A 20,791-nucleotide genomic window follows, 5' to 3' on the forward strand; every position below is an offset into this window, starting at 1 on the left:
AGGCTTCTCTACAAGTACGGTGTGAGAAATGTGAGACTCACACATAACTAACATGGAGACCTGTCACATCTGAGGCTTAGGTCTGACTTGGGCAGGCATTTGTGGGTGGAGCTGACTTGGAAGGAGTGTGAGTGAAGTAAGGGGGCTTTAACCAGGTTTTGCGCATGGAAATTGGAAGTAGGTAGATACTGAAGGTATACACTTAGAAGAATCATTGGTGTTCTAGCAGTGATAAGCCCAAAGGGTATCCGGACTCCAGGTCGACAACAAAAAGGTCGACACACCTTAGGTCGACGTCAGTTGGTCGACACACCTTAGGTCGACATGGACAAAAGGTCGACAGGAACAAGGTCGACATGGAAAAAGGTCGACGTGAGTTTTTCACAATTTTTTTTCTTTTTTTGGAACCTTTTCATACTTAACGATCCACGTGGACTACGATTGGAACGGTAATCTGTGCCGAGCGAAGCAGAGCGGAGCAAAGGCACCATGCCCGAAGCATGGCGAGCGAAGCGGTGCACTAATTGGGGTTTCTGGTCACTCTACGAAGAAAACAACACAAAAAAACCATAAAAAACGCATGTCGACCTTTTTCCATGTCGACCTTGTACCTGTCGACCTTTTGTCCATGTTGACCTTTTGTCCATGTAGACCTAAGGTGTGTCGACCAATTGGCGTCGACCTAAGGTGTGTCGACCTTTTTGTTGTCGACCTGGAGTCCCAGACCCACCCAAAGGCAGATATGACATAGAGGGTAATTCAGACTGGATCTCTGCAGTGGCAGCGATCACAGTCTGAATTACTTTGTTGAGTGCGCACAACACTCTGGAACTGGATCAGAGCAAACACTAAATATGTAGGAGCTCAGCACAGAGCTGATACTTCCTGAGAAGAGACTGTTGTACTGGCGATTTGATGTCAGCAGGAAATCACCTTTATTACCTATAGTGCTCAGAGATTGGCTACTGCAACCAGCTGGCTAGAAGGAGCTCCAGGAATGGACAATGGACGATCAGCTGATAGAATCCAATATATCAGCGCCCAGGTCCGGTTTTGGAGGGAACCGGTTTTGGATAAGGCCCAAACACCAGGAAGCAGACATCATGGAGGACAATGCTGAAACAGCAGGCAGCAACAGCATGCACAGTGCAGTGCCACTCACAGAGACTGTGGCAGCTTCTGGAGGCTTAACCTGAGAATCACTCCAGTGGACCCCTGCTTGAACCGGGAGCGATGTGTGGAAGCAGTGTGACTGGAACGCTGCGCCAACCAGGACACACATCATAAAGGTAAGAAAGTTTTAATACTCCATAGCATAACAAGATCCCTAGACTCTCTACATGGATTTGTGAACACACAGTTTGTTATTCAGCCTTGTGTTCTTTTTTGGGGATTTTTAATGTGACATATCTACCCCTTTTTTAACATTGTGAAAGATTTTGATTTTAGGTGCCTTTTCCTTAACTTTCTGCCACTTGGACTACCTTTACTAGATGTTGTAGTGCTATCATGACAAGTAGCAGCCAGATAACTATTACTTAGTTGCTGCTCCTGCTCTTCTGTTGACTGATCGTGAGCCATATTGACTCAGTGCTTATATTTATTAACACAGTGGTATGGCACCTACTGAGGTTTATTGAACACACACCATTTGTACAAATAAACTAATTTTTTCTGTGTTTCAAAAATGACTTCACACTGCAGACTCGGTGCTTATATTTATTAACACAGGAGGCATGGCACCTACTTGGCTTTATAAAACACACACGACATGTTGTCCAAAAAAAAACAATTACATTTTTTTTTCCCACTCACACTGCGGAGTCACAGTGCTTATATTTATTAGCGCTATGGAGCATGGCAGCTACAGGGCTTTATTGAACATGTAAAACTATTTTTACAAAAAACATTTTTGTCTCTTTTTTTTCTGATTTTCCACAAATTACAACTTTACACTGTGTAGTCACAGAGCTTATATTTATTAACACAGTGGCACGGCACCTACTGAGGTTTATTGAACACACACCAGCTGTACCAAAAAACTATTTTTCCTGTTTTCACAAATGACTTCACACTACAGGCTCACAGTGCTTATATTTATTAACACAGGAGGCATGGCACCAACTTGGCTTTATAAAACACACACATGTCCAAAAAAAACATGTTTTTTATTTTTTGCACTCACACTAACGGAGTCACAGTGGTTATATTTATTAATGCTATGGGGCATGGCACCTACTGGGCTTTATTGAACACTTCAAACAAGTTGTACAAACATTTTTTTTTTCCTTTTTGTGTTTTTTCACAAATTACAAATTCACACTGTGTAGTTACAGAGCTTAGATTTATTAATGCAGTGGGGCATAGCAAATGTGTTAGGGACACTATGTGTGTCATTATGTGTATAAGTGCACTAATAATGTGCGGCATATGTGAAAGGGACATTATGTGTGTCATTATGTGTATAAGGGCATTACTAATGTGGTATATGTGTAAAGGACATTATGTTTATAAGAACATTAATAATATGTGTCATATGTGTAACAGACATTATGCGTATAAGGGCATTAATAATGTGCGGCATATGTGTAAGGGACATTATGTGTATAACGGCATTAATAAAGGCTGGCATATTGTGTAAGGCGCATTATGCTTATAAGATGTCACTTCCTTTATAGCTGCGGCCCTATGGGGCTTTAGTTCTGTTATGTTTTCTCTTTACTGTGTTAATGCTATTGTATTGCCTAGGAAGTCTGGTCTCTTGTTTCTGGGACCTTTTGGGAGGCTTCTCCTCCAGTCTTTCCATTGGTTTCTTTCTATTCTCCTTTTCTGTTTTTGTTATTTCTATGGTCCGTACTTTTCCTTTTCTTCCTTGTTTTCCTTCCCCCTCTTCCTCCCTCCTGTCTGCAAGGATACAGATTCCTGTTTTGTGCTGGTTACCTGTTCCCTCTCCCTCCTCTTTTGGGACATGCTAGTACTTTTGTTTGTGCAGGAATCCACCTCCTTTCTCTAACACTGTAAAATGGCTACTTTAAAATTTGGTTCCTGGAATGTGGGCGGGATCCACTCACCTGTTAAAAGGACCAAGCTTTTTACTTATATTCGTAAGCAAGGTATTGATGTTATTATGCTTCAGGAATCTCACCTGATGCCGCCTGAAGTGTTGAAATTGAATGTAATGGGTTATTCTGTATTAACAGAAGCCTCTTTTACGTCTAAAAAACGTGGAGTGGTTACTTTGGTCAGGAAGCAGCTTTTCCCTACTCTCCACTCCTCTATTAGTGACCTCTTAGGTCGGTATGTGATATCTGAGGTCACTCTAGCCCATACTAAATATGCACTCTGTAATCTTTATGCCCTTAATACTTACTCTAAACATTTTATGCAATGTATCATTGCTAAACTTGCCCCTTTCAGTGATTCTACTATTCTCATTGGTGGCAAATTTAATTTGGTGGCTTCCCTTATTATGGACCGGCAGCGTCTACCACGACACCCTCGCCCACTTCCTCCCTTAGAGGTTCCGCAAGTGGCATCCTTGCTCCATTTAGCAGATGTTTGGAGAATTTTTCACCCTATTGATAAGGAGTATACATGTTTGTCTGCGGCTCACGCCACCCTGCCACGTATTGATTATTTATTATTATCTCATGACTCTTTATCTAATGTAATTGACTCTGCTATAAAGCCCATCGACTTGTCCGATCACGCCTTGATTTGGGTCATGATTGCCACTCCGATTGACTGTGGTACCTACAGACCGTGGCATTTTACGACCTACCTGACCAATTCTGTTGCCTTTCGTAATATGTTGATAGCTGGGTGGCGTGACTTCGCAGACAATAACGTGATGCACGTTGGTATGCCTCAGTTGTTTTGGCAGACGACTAAGTCCGTGATGCGTGGGAATATCATAGCATATATTTCTAAACATATAAGCATGGGAATAAATCAGGGAGACTCTTGTCCAATCTACTTCACACTCATGATACTCCCTCTTCTGTTCCCTTCTTGAAAAACAAAGATGGTATCCGTCTTCAGAAGGGTAAAGATATTGTAGATCTGCTAGATTCTTTCTATGGTGCGCTTTATTCCCACCCAAATATTGACCCCTCCCTCAAAGGGGAAATTTGGTCTATTACTGACCTACCTTCTTTGTCCCCTGACCAACAACCCCAACTTATTTTCCTGATTTCTCCTGAAGAACTCCGTCTGGCTATTAAAAAATTGAAACCCATGAAATCCCCTGGTCCCGCCGGTTTCTATGGTGAGTTTTATAAGTTCCTTGAGACAGAAATTAGTCCCACATTACTTTCAGTTTTCAATGTCATCTTATTGGATAATACTGTTCCAAGTTATTTTAACTCAGCTGTTATTAAGGTTCTGCCCAGAACAGTTAGAAATTATTTTGCCTTTCCTTATAGATCCCGACCAGATTGGCTTTATATGGGGGCACCATTCTGCAATCAATATTCGTAAGGTCATCTCAGTGATCCAGTCATCCACCCCTCATCCTGATTCCTGCCCTAAAGCTATCATTTCAAGGGGCGCCGAGAAGGCTTTCGACTTGGTCACTTGGGATAATCTTTACCACACCTTGGATGTTTGGCTTCCCCTCCCGATTTGTGTCCACTTTGCAATCTTTGTATTCCTCTCCGCTAACCCAAGTTTCTAGTAATGGGTTCCTCCCATCTCCCTTTACAGTACAACGTAGTACATGACAGGGATGCCCCATGTCGCCCCTTTTGTTTGCGCTGGCTTTGGAACCTCTAGCTATAGCCCTAAGAGCCTTGCGGAGCTTCAAGGGGATACATGTTGGTACGGTTGAACTCAAACTTTCATTGTTTGTGGATGACATGTTGTTGTTCTTATCCGATCCCTGCACTTCCCTCCCTGCAATCTTGCAATTGCTAGCTGATTTTGGCTAATTTGCTGGGTATAAAATAAACGTACACAAATCTGAACTTATGCCCCTAGGTCTTCCTGATTCTTCCCTTTTACAACATACCACTTATTCTCAGTTACGTATTTCCTCTTAGCAGTTTAAATATCTAGGGATCCAAATTCCTTCTTCTCTCTCCCTGCTATATAAATTAAATTTTACTCAGGTCATCTCCCAGATTTCCCATTTATTGACGACTTGGAAACTTTTGCTATCAGTGTTTGGCCGAATAGCTTTAATAAAACGTGTGTTTTTTCCTAAACTCTCCTATCCTGTCCAAATGCTCCCCATATCCCTTTCTAAACCTGACATTGCAGTTTGTTCCCGTTTATTCACTAATGTGTGGCGTGATGGATGTTCCCGGATTGCGGTTTCTAAACTGCAACTGCCTAGGGGTGAGGGTGGCGCGAGACTGCCTGATATTGCTGTATTTACCAAAGCTGTTTTTTTCTGGTATATTAGTGACTGGTTCATGTCGCGTGAGACCTATACCCATGCTTCCTCTGAACTGGCCATGTTTACTCCATATTTACCAACAGCCCTCCTTCACACACCCCAGGAGGATATTCCACCCCATATTTTTCATAACATACTTTTTCATGATGTATACTTAGCTTAGCACTTGATATGTTCTCAGTTCTCAAGACCATTTTTGGTGTCGCATTACACCCCTTTTTGTGGTAACCCTTCTTTCCCCACAGGGCTTGACAACAGGCTTTTCAAGCTCTGGAGCAAAAGGGGTATTTCCAAGATTAAAGATGTGTTTGACCCTGGAGGTGTTATTCTGACTTTCAAGGACAAAGCCCAATTGCCTCATTCTCAGTTCTTTATGTATCTGCAAGTCGTACACTTTGCACGTACCAGCATGTCCCAGATACCTACTTCTGTTAACCAGGATCCTATACATAAGTTGATGTCTTTGTTAATTTTACATCAGTACAAAACCAAAAAACGGTTGTTCTGATTTATTGATGCTGTCTAGAGAAAAGTTGTGGTCCCGCACTGTCTCCGTGTGGCACTCTGATATTCCTTCTATTTCAACTCCGCAACACATACTTAGTTTTTATGACAACACTCTGAAGCATTTGTGCTGCCCCTGGCTACAGGAAGTTCACTTTAAATTTGTTCACCATGCCTACATATCCCAAACCCGCAGGAGGCTTCTGGTTGCTGATGAATCTGGATCCTGTCTCAAATGTAGATGCCCGAATGCAAAGTTTTTCCATAATTTTTGGTCTTGCCCCAAGATTCATACATTCTGGGAGAAACTTATGCGCTTTATTAATTCAGTTTTGCAGCTCCGTCTATGTAGCAACCCTTTGGCCATGTTGTGCGCTAATTTTTCAGAATGGGACATGGGCCCGGACTCCAAAACTTATTTCCCTTTACTTGCTGTTATAGTTACAGTGGCAAAAAAAGTGATACTCTGTAACTGGACGTCCCCGGCTCCCCCTTTTTTGGAAGCTGTCAAAGCTATGCTACCACAAGTCCTGTATTTTGATAGGCAAGCTGTTCTTCCGGCTATGGAAGCTGGGGTCAAATGATTTTATGATAAATGGGGCATCTACATTGACTCAAACCAAGATTCTGCAGGTGTTCAACACCACCTCTTGGTTTTTGTATCGTCAGATTACTTGAACGTTACTGCATACTCGTCTGTTGGCTGAGCGATCCTTTTGTTGATTCAATGCATGGGTTCCTGTTTTGGATCGATGAGATGTTACCTTGCTGCTACCCCCCCCCCATTCCCTCTTCTTCTTTCCTTCTTCACTTTCTTTTTTCTTTCTTTTCTTTCCCTGTTCTTTCTGTCTTACATAACAGATTTTGGGCATATTGCTGAAACTGTATCATTTCCATTATTTTTATGGTACGAGTCTGTCACTGTGTTACCAATCTTCTATGTGACGTGCATTATTATGTTCTGAATTACTGTGATGACTTGTTTATACTCATTGCTGATTGATGTTACCCTTTGCAAGCATTTTTGATACTCTATTCCCTGTACACTGTTCCTGTTCTTGCTGTGTTTGTCTTCTCTTCTCGTTTGTATTGAAAAATTTGAAAAATCAATAAACAGATTTTGAAAAAAAAAAGAACATTAATAATGTGTGTCATATGTGGAAGGGGCATTACTGTGTGGTATTATGTGTATAAATGCATTACTAATGTGTGGCATTATGTGTATAAGGTGCTCTACTGTGTGGTATAGTGTATAGAAAGGGCACTATTGTGTGGTCTGATGTGAATAAAGTGCAATATGGTGTGGTGTAATGTGAATAAGGGCACTACTGTGAGGAATAACTTATATAAGTAAAGTGGTACTACTGTGTGATGTAACATGAATTAGGGACACTATTGCATGATAAAATGTGAATAAAGTTGCACTACTGTGTGGCGTAATTTGAATTGGGGGTACCGTTTTGTGGTCATGCCCCTTCCCAGCAAAAACACCCCCCTTTTTGGGCTGTGCGCCGAATGTGCGGATTGTTCCTATTTAAAATATATGGGGTAGGAACACCAAAATGAGGACTGCTATAGGTGAGGGGTGATGGTGCTGAGAAAGGGGTGCAGGGTCAGAGGCGGAACTAGTGGCGGTGCTAGGAGGCACAAGCCAAAATCTTGTCTAGGGCATCAAATTGGTTAGGGCTGGCTCTGCCTGCCATGCTGTCCCATCCTATGTCACCCCTAGGCACAAGTCTCATGTTCCTATTGGGAAATCCGCCACTGAAGGTGTTTAGTCTTGTTTTTTGATACAGAATTTCTATACTATTTATTTTCCATTCTGCATGATTTATACAATATTTCATTCCTTCTTTGTTCCAGCTTTCCATGTGATTATTATTTTAAATAATAATATCAATAAGTTATATTTTAATATAATTCATTGTATTCTAACCCTTCAGTACACTTCCTTAAAAAGGTCTTCCTTTTTTTGAGTGTGTCTGTACAGATATATATGAGAGAGAGAGAGAGAGAGAGAGAGAGAAAAAAGAAGCCAGCATCATCCAATGTATAACTTTTATGACTCTCACATAAGTGCAATAATTCACCAAATTCACATAAAGTGCATTATGCAGCAACAAAAAAAACAGGATACCTGGCAAGTACTGTAAGCAAGGGCATGATAGCATAAAGGTACTTATCCACAGTGTCAAAGTATGGAAAGAGTGCCAGTCATCCTGCTGCGTGTGTACAGCCACTTAAGTGTGCAACCCACACCTTATTCATGAGCAAATCACACACTGGAACTAGAACCTTTAAGTACCCTGAGACAATTGAAAACTAAACTCACCTGTGCTATAGCATACAAAACATCTGTGCCCGTAGCTTCAAAAACCGGAAGTGACACAGTGCTACCAGGGATACTGCGGCATGAAACACCCTGAACAGCCGTAATGACCCCTGTGGCCTGAAGTGACATCAGGTTTCCATAGCCACGGCTATAAACAAGGAGGGACCCACACAGTGGCGGCTCCCGTAACTGAATATAGCGCGGTGTGGGCTTGGATACCACAAAATGTATACAACAGAACATTGAATGCCGCTACTCCCTGAAATGTAAGCGACACTGCGCACCATGGATACATATATAAACAATAATAGCAGATTTAGCTGTATCATAACAATTAATCCATCCATGGTATCAACTTAATGAGTAAATCGTCTCAGACATGTGCAAAAAAAAAACAATGTTGCACTATGCCTGCAGTGTATGGCAAGAAAAGATATATTAGGTGAGTTTGGTGACAAGCAGATAGGATCCAGTCGATACAATATCAACAAACAAACACAGACCCAAAAATAAAATAAAAGACAAACATATACACAAACATGGATACTACAATGAAATTGTTGCCATAATAATAATACAGGTAATAATTGAAACACCACCAAGAGGTCAAATAACTCCCTCATATAAAACAATTCAGGGATTGTCCCTCATTAAGGCCATTTGGCGCTACTGTATTGAGTTGGTAAATCCAAAAACAGTCTCTATGTAGGAGCAATTTATTCTGTTCACCACCCCGTCTCAAAGGTGGGATATGGTCAATAGGCATACAGCGGAAGTCAATCAACTTGTGGTTGCATAATGCAAAATGTTTTGCCACTGGTGGGGTATTGGAATCCAGTTTCACCATTTCTTTCTTGATAGAGGAGCAATGCATGGCAATGCGTTCTTTCAGAAGTCTTATAGTCTTGCTCACATATAATTTATTACAGGGGCAAATTATAATGTACACAACAAAGCAACTATAACAGTCCATATGGTATCAAATTATATGAATTATGACCTTGACTGGATCCTTGAACTTGCATAAAAACTGGCAATTCACACACCCATAGTACTTGAAAACACAATTTCTCGACTGCAACCATGTGTTACTCTTTATTGGTCCAATGTCAGATTTAGTCACAATGTCCTTGATATTCTGACTGTGTTTATAGCAAATAAGAGGGACATTTTGACAAAAGCATCCAATAGCATCATCAGATTGTACAATATGAGAGTGCTTCAAAATAGTGTTACGGATATGTTGGGAGGCAATCAAGTATGTAGAGGTGAACACCATCGTGTCAACATCTGTACCGATCTTTGCCCAATAGGGCCTCCTCACGTAACATATTTGTACAGTGAGTAATGGCCTCCATGATCTCCTGTTCCGCATATCCTCTTTTAATGAATCGTTCTCCCATTTCCTTCAATGCTAGGGGAAGTTTGTCAACCTCAGGGGTGATACGCACAACTTCCAATAATTTTGAAAGTGGCAAGCCGTGTTTAAGAGGCATAGGGTGAAAACAGTCAGCCATAAGTAGCATATTTTTATCAGTTTGTTTCCTGAAAATTTGTGTAGAAATTGCTTGGAGACACATCCAATAAATTGGCTGTTGTCTCACTATAGGAGATAGTAAACCTGATGGTGGTGTTCAGTGCATTGAGTACATCTATAAACTCGGTCAGGCGGTCAGCTCCCCCAGTTCACACCAAAAATAAATTGTCAATATAACGAACGTAAAAGTGTATAAACCTAGAAAAAACTGGATGAGCTATGATGTGTTGTTTTTCGTATATATGCATGAAGAGGTTTTCATACTACGGGGCCATATTAGACCCCAACGCAGTCCCTCTGAGCTGCAAAAAAAAATAAGATTTTAAACCTACCGGTAAATCTTTTTCTCCTAGTCCGTAGAGGATGCTGAGGACTCCGTAAGGACCATGGGGTATAGACGGCTCCGCAGGAGACATGGGCACTTTAAGACTTTAGAATGGGTGTGCACTGGCTCCTCCCTCCATGCCCCTCCCCCAGACCTCAGTTAGGACTGTGCCCAGGGGAGACTGACAGTACGAGGAAAGGATTTTTGTTAATCTAAGGGCGAGATACATACCAGCCCACACCATACACACCGTACAACATGGTATATACTAAACCATTTAACAACATGAACAACAACATCAGCCCGAGACTGATCTCAACTGTAACATAACCCTTATGTAAGCAACAACTATATACAAGCCTTGCAGAATTTTTCCGCACTGGGACGGGCGCCCAGCATCCTCTACGGACTAGGAGAAAAAGATTTACCGGTAGGTTTAAAATCTTATTTTCTCTTATGTCCTAGAGGATGCTGGGGACTCCGTAAGGGGATTATACCAAAGCTCCAGACCGGGCGGGAGAGTGTGGATGACTCTGCAGCACCGATTGAGCAAACATGAGGCCCTCATCAGCCAGGGTATCAAACTTGCAGAATCTTGCAAAAGTGTTTGAACCCGACCAAGTAGCAGCTCGGCAAAGCTGTAATGCCAAGACGCCACGGGCAGCCGCCCAAGAAGAGCCCACCTTCCTAGTGGAATGGGCCTTTACCGAATTTTGGAACCGGCAATCCAGCCGTAATATGAGCCTGCGGAATCGTGTTACAGATCCAGCGAGCAATAGTCCGTTTAGACGCAGGAGCGCCAACCTTGTTGGCTGCATACAGGACAAATAGTGCTTCTGTTTTCCTAACCGTAGCCGTTCTGGCAATATAAATCTTTAAGGCCCTGACTACATCGAGGGACTTGGAATCCTCCAAGGCACCCGTAGCCATAGGCACCACAATAGGTTGGTTCATATGAAATGACGAAACCACCTTAGGCCGAAAATGAGGACGAGTCCTCAACTCTGCTCTATCCGCATGGATAATCAGATAGGGGCTCTTGTAAGACAAAGCCGCCAATTCGGACACCCGCCTTGCAGATGCCAAGGCCAATACCATGACCACATTCCAAGTGAGAAACTTCAATTCAACTATTTGAAGAGGTTCAAATCAGTGTGATTTAAGGAACTGTAACACCACGTTAAGGTGCCACTGGAGGCACAAAACACAAAAGGAGGTTGGATGAGCCACACTCCCTTTACAAAAGTCTGGACTTCTGGGAGGGAAGCCAATTCCTTCTGAAAGAATATAGATAAATCCGAAATCAGCACCTTAATGGAGCCTAACTTCAGGCCCATATCCACACCTGACTGCAGAAAATGGAGAAAACTACCCAGTTGAGAATCATCCTTAGGGCATTCTTGGCTTCACACCAAGACACATATTTTCTCCCGATACGGTGATAGTGTTTTGCCGTTACCTCCTTCCTAGCTGTAATAAGAGCAGGGACTACTTCATCCGGAATACCTTTCCTAGCTAGGATTTGGTGTTCAACCGCCATGCCGTCAAACGTAACCGCGGTAAGTCTCGGAACACACAGGGCCCCTGTAGTAACAGGTCCTTCCTGAGAGGAAGAGGCCACGGATCTTCTGTGTTCATTTCCTGAAGATCTGAAATCCAGGCCCTTTGAGGCCAATCTGCAATGAGCATTGTCTGCACTCTTGTTCGTCTTATGATTCTCAAGATGCGAGGAAGTGGAGGGAACACAGAGACTGACTGAAACACCCACGGTGTCCCCAGGGCGTCCACTGCCACTGCCTGAGGGTCCCTTGACCTGGAACAATACGTCCGAAGCTTTCTGTTGAGGCGTGACGCCATCATGTCTATTTGAGGAAGTCCCCAACGACTTGTCACCTCTGCAAAGACTTCTTGATGAAGTCCCCACTCTCCTGGATGGAGATCATGTCTGCTGAGGAAGTCTGCTTCCCAGTTGTCTACTCACGGAATGAAGACCACTGACAGAGCGCTTACATGATTTTCCTCCCAGCGAAGAATCCTGGTGGCTTCTGCCATTGCTGCTCTGCTTCTTGTCCCGCCCTGGCGGTTTACATGCGCCCCGGCTGTGACGTTGACTGACTGTAACAGAACAGGTAGGTTGCGAAGAAGATTCTCCGCCTGTCGGAGGTCGTTGTATATGGCCCATAATTCCAGCATATTGATGTGTACACCAGCCTCCTGGCTTGACCATATTCCCTGAAAATTGTTTCCCTGTGTGACTGCTCCCCATCCTCGGAGGCTCGCGTCGGTGATTACAAGAACCCAATCTTGAATGCCGAACCTGCGACCCTCTAGAAGGGGAGTACTCTGGAGCCACCACAGGAGAGAGAGAGACCCTGGCCCTGGGGGACAGGGTATCTTCCGATGTAACTGCAGATGGGACCCTGACCACTTGTCCAGAAGGTCCCACTGAAAAGTCCATGCATGGAACCTGCTGAATGGAATGGCCTCGTAGGCCGCCACCATCTTTCCCAATACTCGAGTGCATCGATGAACTGACACTCTTTTTGGCTTTAACAAGTCTTTGATCATGTTCTGGAGTTCCTGGGCTTTTCCTACCGGGAGAAAAACCCCTTTGTTTTCCCATATCCAGAATCATGCCCAAAAAAGACAGCCGATTTGTCGGAACCAACTGCGTGAACTCGCATTTATCAGGAGATCGTCCAAGTACGTGATACTTGTGACCCCTTGCTTGCGCAGGAACACCATCATTTCTGCCATTACCTTGGTGAAAATTCTCGGGGGCCATGGAAAGCCCAAACGGCAACGTCTGAAACGGGTAATGACAATCCTGCACAGCGAATGTTAGGTACGCCCGATGAGGAGGATATATGGGGACATGAAGGTATGCATCCTTTATGTCTAGCGACACCATAAAATCCCCCCCTTCCAGGCTGGATATCCTTGGCTTGAGAGATTCCATCTTGAATTTGAACCTCTTTAAATATAGGTTTAGGGATTTTAGATTCAGAATTGGTCTGACCGAGCCATCCGGCTTTGGGACCACAAATAGGGTTGAATATTACCCTTTTCCCTGTTGCACTAGGGGAACCATGATAATCACTTGTTGTTGACACAGCTTTAGTATGGCAGCCAAAACTATTTTCCTCTCCAGGGAAGTAGCTGGCAAGGCCGATTTGAAAATCGGTGTGGAAGCACCTCTTTGATGAATTTGGTAGAGGCCGGGGAGGACATTTTTCCTGTGAACTAGCCGTAGCCGGTGTTCTATTCCCTCTACCTCTGGCGAGGAAAGAAAGCCACGCCCCTTTCTGAACTTCCGCAACCGAAAGGACTGCATCTGTTATTAGGGTGTTTTCTTTTGCTGTGGGGGAACGTAAGGCAAAAAAGACGACTTACCCGCGGTAGCTGTGAAAACCAGGTCCGCGAGGCTCTCCCCAAAGAAAACTTCACCGTTGCAAGGTAAAGCCTCCATATGACTCTTTGAGCCAGCATCACCTGTCCATTGACGGGTCCGCAGGGACCTACTAGCAGAACCTGCCATGGCATTAGCTCTTGAACCCAAAAGCCCAATATCTTTCGCAGCCTCTCTCATATATAGTGCTGCGTTCTTGATGTGACCTAAGATCAACAGCATACTATCTTTATCTAGGGTGTCAATGTCATAAGACAAGTTATCAGCCCAAGCTGTAATTGCGCTACCTACCCATGCCGACGCTACTGCAGGCCTAAATAGGGCTCCCGTAGTCACATAATTTGATTTTAAGGTAGATTCCTGCCTACGATCCGCAGGATCCTATAGGGCCGCCGTATCAGGGGACGGTAATGCTACATTTTTGGACCAGCGCGTTAAGGCCTTGTCCAACGTGGGCGAGGATTCCCACCGTAACCTGTCCTTTGAGGGGAAAGGAAACGCCATAATAATTCCCTTGGGAACCTGCAGTCTAATGTCAGGAGTCTCCCAAGCTTTTTTTTTATTTATTTTTTAAATAAAACGGTCAGCTCATGAGATGAGTTAGGTTACTTTTCTTAAACATGCAGACCCTCGTGTCAGGGACAGAGGAATCCTCTGTGATATGCAAAACATCTTTTATTGCAATAATCATATATTGAATACTTTCGCAACTCATGGGTGCAACCTTGCATCATCCTGGTCGACACTGGAGTCGGAATCAGTGTCTGCTAACTGGGTAAGGGGACGTTTATGGGACCCTGAAGGGTCCTGGGACACAGTAAAAGCTATGGGTTAATTCCCTGCTTGTTTTTGGACTCTGCTTTGTCCAATCTGTAATAAAGCCACATTAGCAATCAAAACATTCCACATGTCCACCCAATCAGGTGTCGGCTGTGCCGACGGAGACACCACCACCATCTGCTCTGCATCCTCCCTAGACGAGCCTTCCGCCTCAGACATGTCGACACACACGTACTGACACCCCCACACACACTGGGATAAATAAATATGGGGACTGACCCACAATAAGGCCCTTTGGAAAGACAGAGAGAGAGTATGCCAGCACACACCCAGCGCCACAATATACTGAAACCAAGGTCCCAGCCTAAATAGCGCTTTATATATATATATATATATAAATATATGTACAATCTGCACCAAATAAATGTGCCCCCCCCTCGTTTTTGCCCCCTGTTATTGTTCAGCAGGGGAGAGTCTGGGAGCACTTCTCTGCAGTATGCTGTGGAGAAAATGGCGCTGGTTAGTGCTGGAGGATCAAGCCCCGCCCCCTCGATGGCGGGCTTCGGTCCCGCTCAATTTCTTTATACTGGCGGGGATTTCATACTATACTGCCTCCGCAGTATCTGAGACCTGTGCCAGTGCTGTTTTTGAGGTAATAATTGCTGCCCAGGGTGCCCCCCCCTGCGCCCTGCACCCGTACAGTGCCTTCTGTGTGTGTGTTGGGAGCAATGGCGCGCAGCGTTACCGCCGCGCGTGTACCTCATTGAAGATCTGAAGTCTTCTGCCGCCTTTGAAGTCTTCTTTCTTCTCATACTCACCCGGCTTCTATCTTCCGGCTCTGTGAGGAGGACGGCGGCGCGGCTCCGGGACAAATGGCGAGGATGAGACCTGCGTTCCGCCCCTCTGGAGCTAATGGTGTCCAGTAGCCTAAGAAGCAGAGCCTATCATTTAAGTAGGTCTGCTTCTCTCCCCTCAGTCCCACGATGCAGGGAGCCTGTTGCCAGCAGTGCTCCCTGAAAATAAAAAACCTAGCAAAAGTCTTTTCAGAGAAACTCAGTAGAGCTCCCCTGCAGTGCATCCAGTCTCCACTGGGCACAGGATCTAATTGAGGTCTGGGGGAGGGGCACGGAGGGAGGAGCCAGTGTACACCCATTCTAAAGTCTTAAAGTGCCCATGTCTCCTGCGGAGCCGTCTATACCCCCTATGGTCCTTACGGAGTCCCCAGCATTCTCTAGGACGTAAGAGAAAAAGGAATTTTCAAAAAGAAAATAATTATTGCGTAACACAATCACAATAACAGAAATTCAACTACAGGTCCTTTATAGTGTGGACTGGAGCAAACAAGTGCTCTCACTGAGTATAAACCATCAACATGCATGATATTGGTGTATAGACTTGTAATGTCCAATGTAACTAATAAACTGTGTTCTGGTAAACTGCCAAGTGCATAAAGTTTTTGAATGAAATCCATGGTATCTCTAAAGAAATAATTCATATTTTGGACAACTGGCTGTAGCCAGAAGTCAACATATTGTGAGATAGACTGACACAGGGACCCACATGATGAAATTATCGGCCTCCCAGGGGGCTGTACTAAAGTTTTGTGCACTTTAGAAAGTGCATAAATCAGAGGTATCCTTGGGTGGGTCTGAGTAAAAAAGAAAAAAGGTGGGTTCATCTATCCATACATTCGCAAACCCCAAACCAATCACTGTATTAATCTCCTTTTTATAAGTGTATGTAGGGTCATAGCTCAACATTTTATAGCATTCTACGTCAGACAATTATCCTTTGATCTCTTGGGCCTAGTCACTCCTATTAAATAGGCCAATACCATCCCCCTTATCAGAGAGGCGTATCACAATTTCGGAGCGTAAGGCATTAAGAGACAGGTTTTCTTCTCTAGACAAATTAGAAAAGATTTTTTGCTTCTCTATAAAAAGAGATGTATCATGTTTGATTAGTCTAATGAATGTTTCAATAGAGGGATTAGAAATGGGGGGATCAAAGTTGCTTTTAGGTTTAAATCTCAAGTGGGGGGTGGTAATATCAGATGTTGTTTGCCAAAAAAAACTTTCAATTTGAGCTGCCAATGAACTTTATATAGCTCAACTTCAAAATCAAAGGACCATTGTCTATAAGTCCTGACAAACGAGAGTCCTTTAGAAAGCACCAACATGTCATATTCAGATGACACATAAGACGATAGGTTAAATTTAACTATTTTGTCTTGATTTTTTTTCTGATTTTTGCCTCCTATTGTGTCTGATCCCTCCCCTTCGACAAGGTCTTTTCCCTTTCCATTTCTGTATCTGCTCTCGGTAACACTTCCTCATAAAAAAGAGGCAGAAGAGTGTCCTTGTGATTTGTCAGAATCACTTGCAGAGGTATGTGAGTCTATCAGAAAAACTTTTATTAAAACGATTTCTCCTAATCTTGACAGCACCTCTCCAGGTGGGTTTAAAATCCCCACCGGATAACCAGCTATACACACGAGAATCTTTATAGTCCTTTTTCACTGTTTTATATTTGTTCTTTTTTAAATGCTAACAGCTCTGTGTGAAAAAGGTTCAGACTAGTCTCAAGCTTGGACATCCAATCAATGGTGGTGTCCTCTTTGAGAACTTCAATGGTGGTGTCCTCTAGAGAACCTGAAAAGCAATTCCTAACATTTACCAGAAAAAAACAAATTCCTGGCCTACAAAATGCCATTGTACCCACTGTCCATTTAACAACAGATATGTGGACTAGTGATACTGGTCAAACTAAAGATTACACAACTGTGACTAGGGCCATAACTAGATGTGTGCCAGCGGTGCCTGGTACACAGCGCATATGCACTGTAGGCGCAGAACTGTCAGTAACACCTGCAGATAATGTGTGTCCATGGTATAGCTGCAGCACCTGGCTACTTACTATTTACAGCCGAGCAGCACTGTATCTTGTTGGCTGCACACTGTGCTCCTTCAAGCTTCCTGTTCTTGCATCGTTTACTCTAAAGTCTCGGGTACTTGTTACAGCCTGTTCTTATTTGTAGAATTCTGTGGTCTTCCCGGATCCCTGCTCTTGCTGTACTGTAAGGTAAGGTTGTACAATCCAGGGAAGTGGGAAAGCCACACACACACACACACACACACACACACACACACACACACACACATCACCCCCCAACTCTATGTATGTAGAGTTGTATTAGGGGATATACCTGGTAATGTGCATCAGGGGCTTTACCTGGAATAATGTGGCTTCTACCTGGCATAATGTGTATCAGTGGCTCTACCTGGCATAATGTGGGCTCTACCAATCTTAATTTGTATCAGGGCCTCTGCCTGGCATAATGTGGGCTCTACCTGGTATAATGTGTATCAGGGGCTCTACCTGGCATAATGGGGACTCTACCTGGCATAATGTGTATCTGGGGTTCTACCAAGCATAATGTGGGCTCTACCTGGTATAATGTGTATCCGGGGCTCTACTGTGGTATAATGTGTATAAGGGCTTCTACTTTTGTGGGCTTCTACTGTGGTGTAATGTGTGTAAAGGGGCACTACTGTGTGGTGTAATGTGAATAACGCACACTACTGTGCCGTGTAATGGGAATTGGTACTGTTCTGTGATCACACCCCTTCCCCATATAGCTACGCACTTATATTTTTGCATGCACCTTTGGCGTGCACTTTCCCTATTTTAAATATGGTGTGAGAGGGGGTACTAATTCTTTTTCTGGCACAGGGCACCAAAATATCTAGTTACTGCACTCACTGTGACAGCCCACTGGGTGGGTGTATTGCCTTCTGTAGCAGTATGTAACACAAAGACAACAGCTCGTTCACAGACAGGCTACACTCTGTATCACCAGCTTCACTAAGAGGCATATCAGTGTCCACCTGTTAGAAAAGATGTCATAGTAAAATGGCCTACCCCACTAGAACTCTCTTCAGGATTTGTAATTTCTGATAACACCAGTATCTATTCCTCTGAAGAAAGACCAACCCTGAACAGCCGAGAAACGCATCAGGATGTGGGACTTCCATTATCTATCACAGGCAGCACATCACCTTGAGCCATTATTGCCCACCCCGCCTGGAGCTGCCTGCACGGGCTTCTCTGCCAAAGGGAAAGCCGCGGTAGTTCAGAACGGGGTTGACCGCTAGCAGTCCTGTTTCTCAAGCCGGCTACGGAACCACAAAGTGCCACCTGCCTGGCTTCCCTGCAAGAGGTAAGCCGCGGTCCGTCTGGACGCCTATCCCAGACGATTGCACAGTGCCCTTCAAGCGGTAGCCAGAGCCGTTACAACTTTGCCCTTCTATCCTCCCAAAACCTTTAGAGGATTGTTTTCACGACTTTCAACACCAAGCAAAGGTGTTATTGATCTGGACTTACCTTGGTCAAAAGGGCAAGTATCCTCGTTGTTACCATTAATCATTACAGGAACAACAACATATATATGTTATCTGGAGATTTATTTACCCATCGGAGCATTATAGCATAATTATATAGAATCCAATGAACTGTTACTTACAAATTAAGGAAACATCCATATGAATTGTGGGGGTCTTTCCGAGTTGATCGCCTGCTATCTACTTTTAGCAGTCATGCAAACGCATAGTCGCCACCCATGGGGGTGTGTATTTTCACTTTGCAAGTGTGCAAACGCGTGTACAGCCGAGCGGACACAAAAGTTTTTTGCAGTTTCTGAGTAGCTCTAGACTTACTCAGCCCTTGCGATCACTTCAGTCTTTTTTGTCCTGGAATTGACGTCAGACACCCACCCTGCAAACGCCTGGACACGCCAGTGTTTTTCCAAACACTCCCTGAAAACGGTCAGTTGACACCCATAAAAGGCCTCTTCCTGTCAATCTCCTTGCGATCGGCTGTGCGAATGGATTCTTCGGTAAATCCATTGCCCAGCAACGATTCGCTCTGTACCCATATGATGCACCTGCGCATTGCGGTGCATATGCATGCGCAGTAGTAACTTGTTCGCTGTGCTGCAAAAAACGTCAGTGAGCGATCAACTCGGAATGACCCCCTGTGTCTTTATTACATACAGTATACCAACTGAACTAACAACTTTGAGGATTCTATTTACCTTTAGTAGCAACAAGTTGCAACAGTGTATTCTTTATTGCCAATGGTTGATGTGCATTAATAATATAAGTGTATATTAATAATTTTGTCTGTGGAATTATCAAAGGTTTTAATTGCCTTCTTAAATTTAATAAATGTTATATATTAACTGTAGTCTTTGATCTCTCTATTCTCTCTCTTTTATCTAGTTACTGCACTGACTGAGACAACAGCTCGTTCACAGACAGGCTACACTCTGTATCACAAGCTTCACTAAGAGGCATATCAGTGTCCACCTGTTAGAAAAGTTGTCATAGTAAAATGGCCTACCCCACTAGAACTCTCTTCAGGATTTGTAATTTCTGATAACACCAGTAATTTTGAGAGCATTACAACTGGGTGAATTTGAACATGTCCCCTGTTTTGTGTACACAAACAACTTGGTGATATATAATTTATTTTAAAAAATGACAGGGGTGTGCAGGAGATGCTGTCTGTGGCCCCAAAATTTTCAAGACATTTTCGGCATTCAGAAACATCATGTAGGTGATTACAGTGGCTGCAGTTCAATTTGCCATGCCACCAACTGAAGCAAGAGGTAGTAACAAGTTGGAATTCCACCCTTTAAATGCTTCAGTGAATGGAGGAACAGCAACAAGCCATCCAAGTGTACACAACAAGCCATGACATACAGAGAGGAGGGAGAACGTACCTTAGTCCAATACAGTGGAGAATTCTTTCTGTTTTATACAAGGTACTGAAACCATTTCAAGTAGTAACCTGTGACGTCAGTTCACAGAATCATCTGACAGATGAGTCAGATGATTACCTTAATTAGACTAATGGAAATGCAGCTCAAGAAACTGAAGGAGGAGATGAAACAAAGCGATTCCACTATGTATGTTGGACTTGTAGATCAAGTTCTTTATTCGCTTCACCAGGGCCAAAGTGTTGTCAGGGTTTTCAATATAGATTTAAAACTTGCGAGCAGGACCTTTCTAATCTCTATGGCTGTCTTTTATTACACAGTTTTGTTTTATCACTGTTTCCAATTGTAAAGCACAACAGAATTTGTCGTGCTATATAAGAAACTTAAAATAAATAATAAATTGCCAACATCTTAAAATTGGGTCAGTACATTTCTTGTTTCTAGGTTTAAGTCGTATGTAATGGCTTTCTTTCCAACTGACACAGATCTTAAGAGATGCAAAGATCTCCTTGTGAGCAAATTGGCAGCTCAAGAGGCACGGGACATGACAACGTCTCCTTTGGTTTCTCTTGCAACTGCTGCTGCTGGTTAAAAACATAGGTTTCCCAAGAGACCCACTGGTGATGAGGATGAGTCAACTCAGCGCACCAGAGTGACACAACACTTTGACATTTGGTGAGGTCTCCAAGAATTGCCCAACATTAGTGACACCCTACCGTGACTCAAT

The 20,791-nt window shown here is 43.5% G+C and overlaps 1 long non-coding RNA gene across 1 annotated transcript in view; it reads left to right on the forward strand.

Moving 5' to 3' along the window:
- LOC134935371 (uncharacterized) overlaps positions 1–20,463 on the forward strand; it is a 56,809-nt gene extending 36,346 nt beyond the window's left edge. Inside the window, exon 3 of the long non-coding RNA XR_010180095.1 lies at positions 19,565–20,463. This is a non-coding gene — a long non-coding RNA (uncharacterized LOC134935371). The remainder of the gene's footprint in view (positions 1–19,564) is intronic.
- Positions 20,464–20,791: the final 328 nt, after the last annotated feature.

This window comes from Pseudophryne corroboree, chromosome 6 (assembly GCF_028390025.1).
Source record: "Pseudophryne corroboree isolate aPseCor3 chromosome 6, aPseCor3.hap2, whole genome shotgun sequence".
Classification (NCBI taxonomy): domain Eukaryota; kingdom Metazoa; phylum Chordata; class Amphibia; order Anura; family Myobatrachidae; genus Pseudophryne; species Pseudophryne corroboree.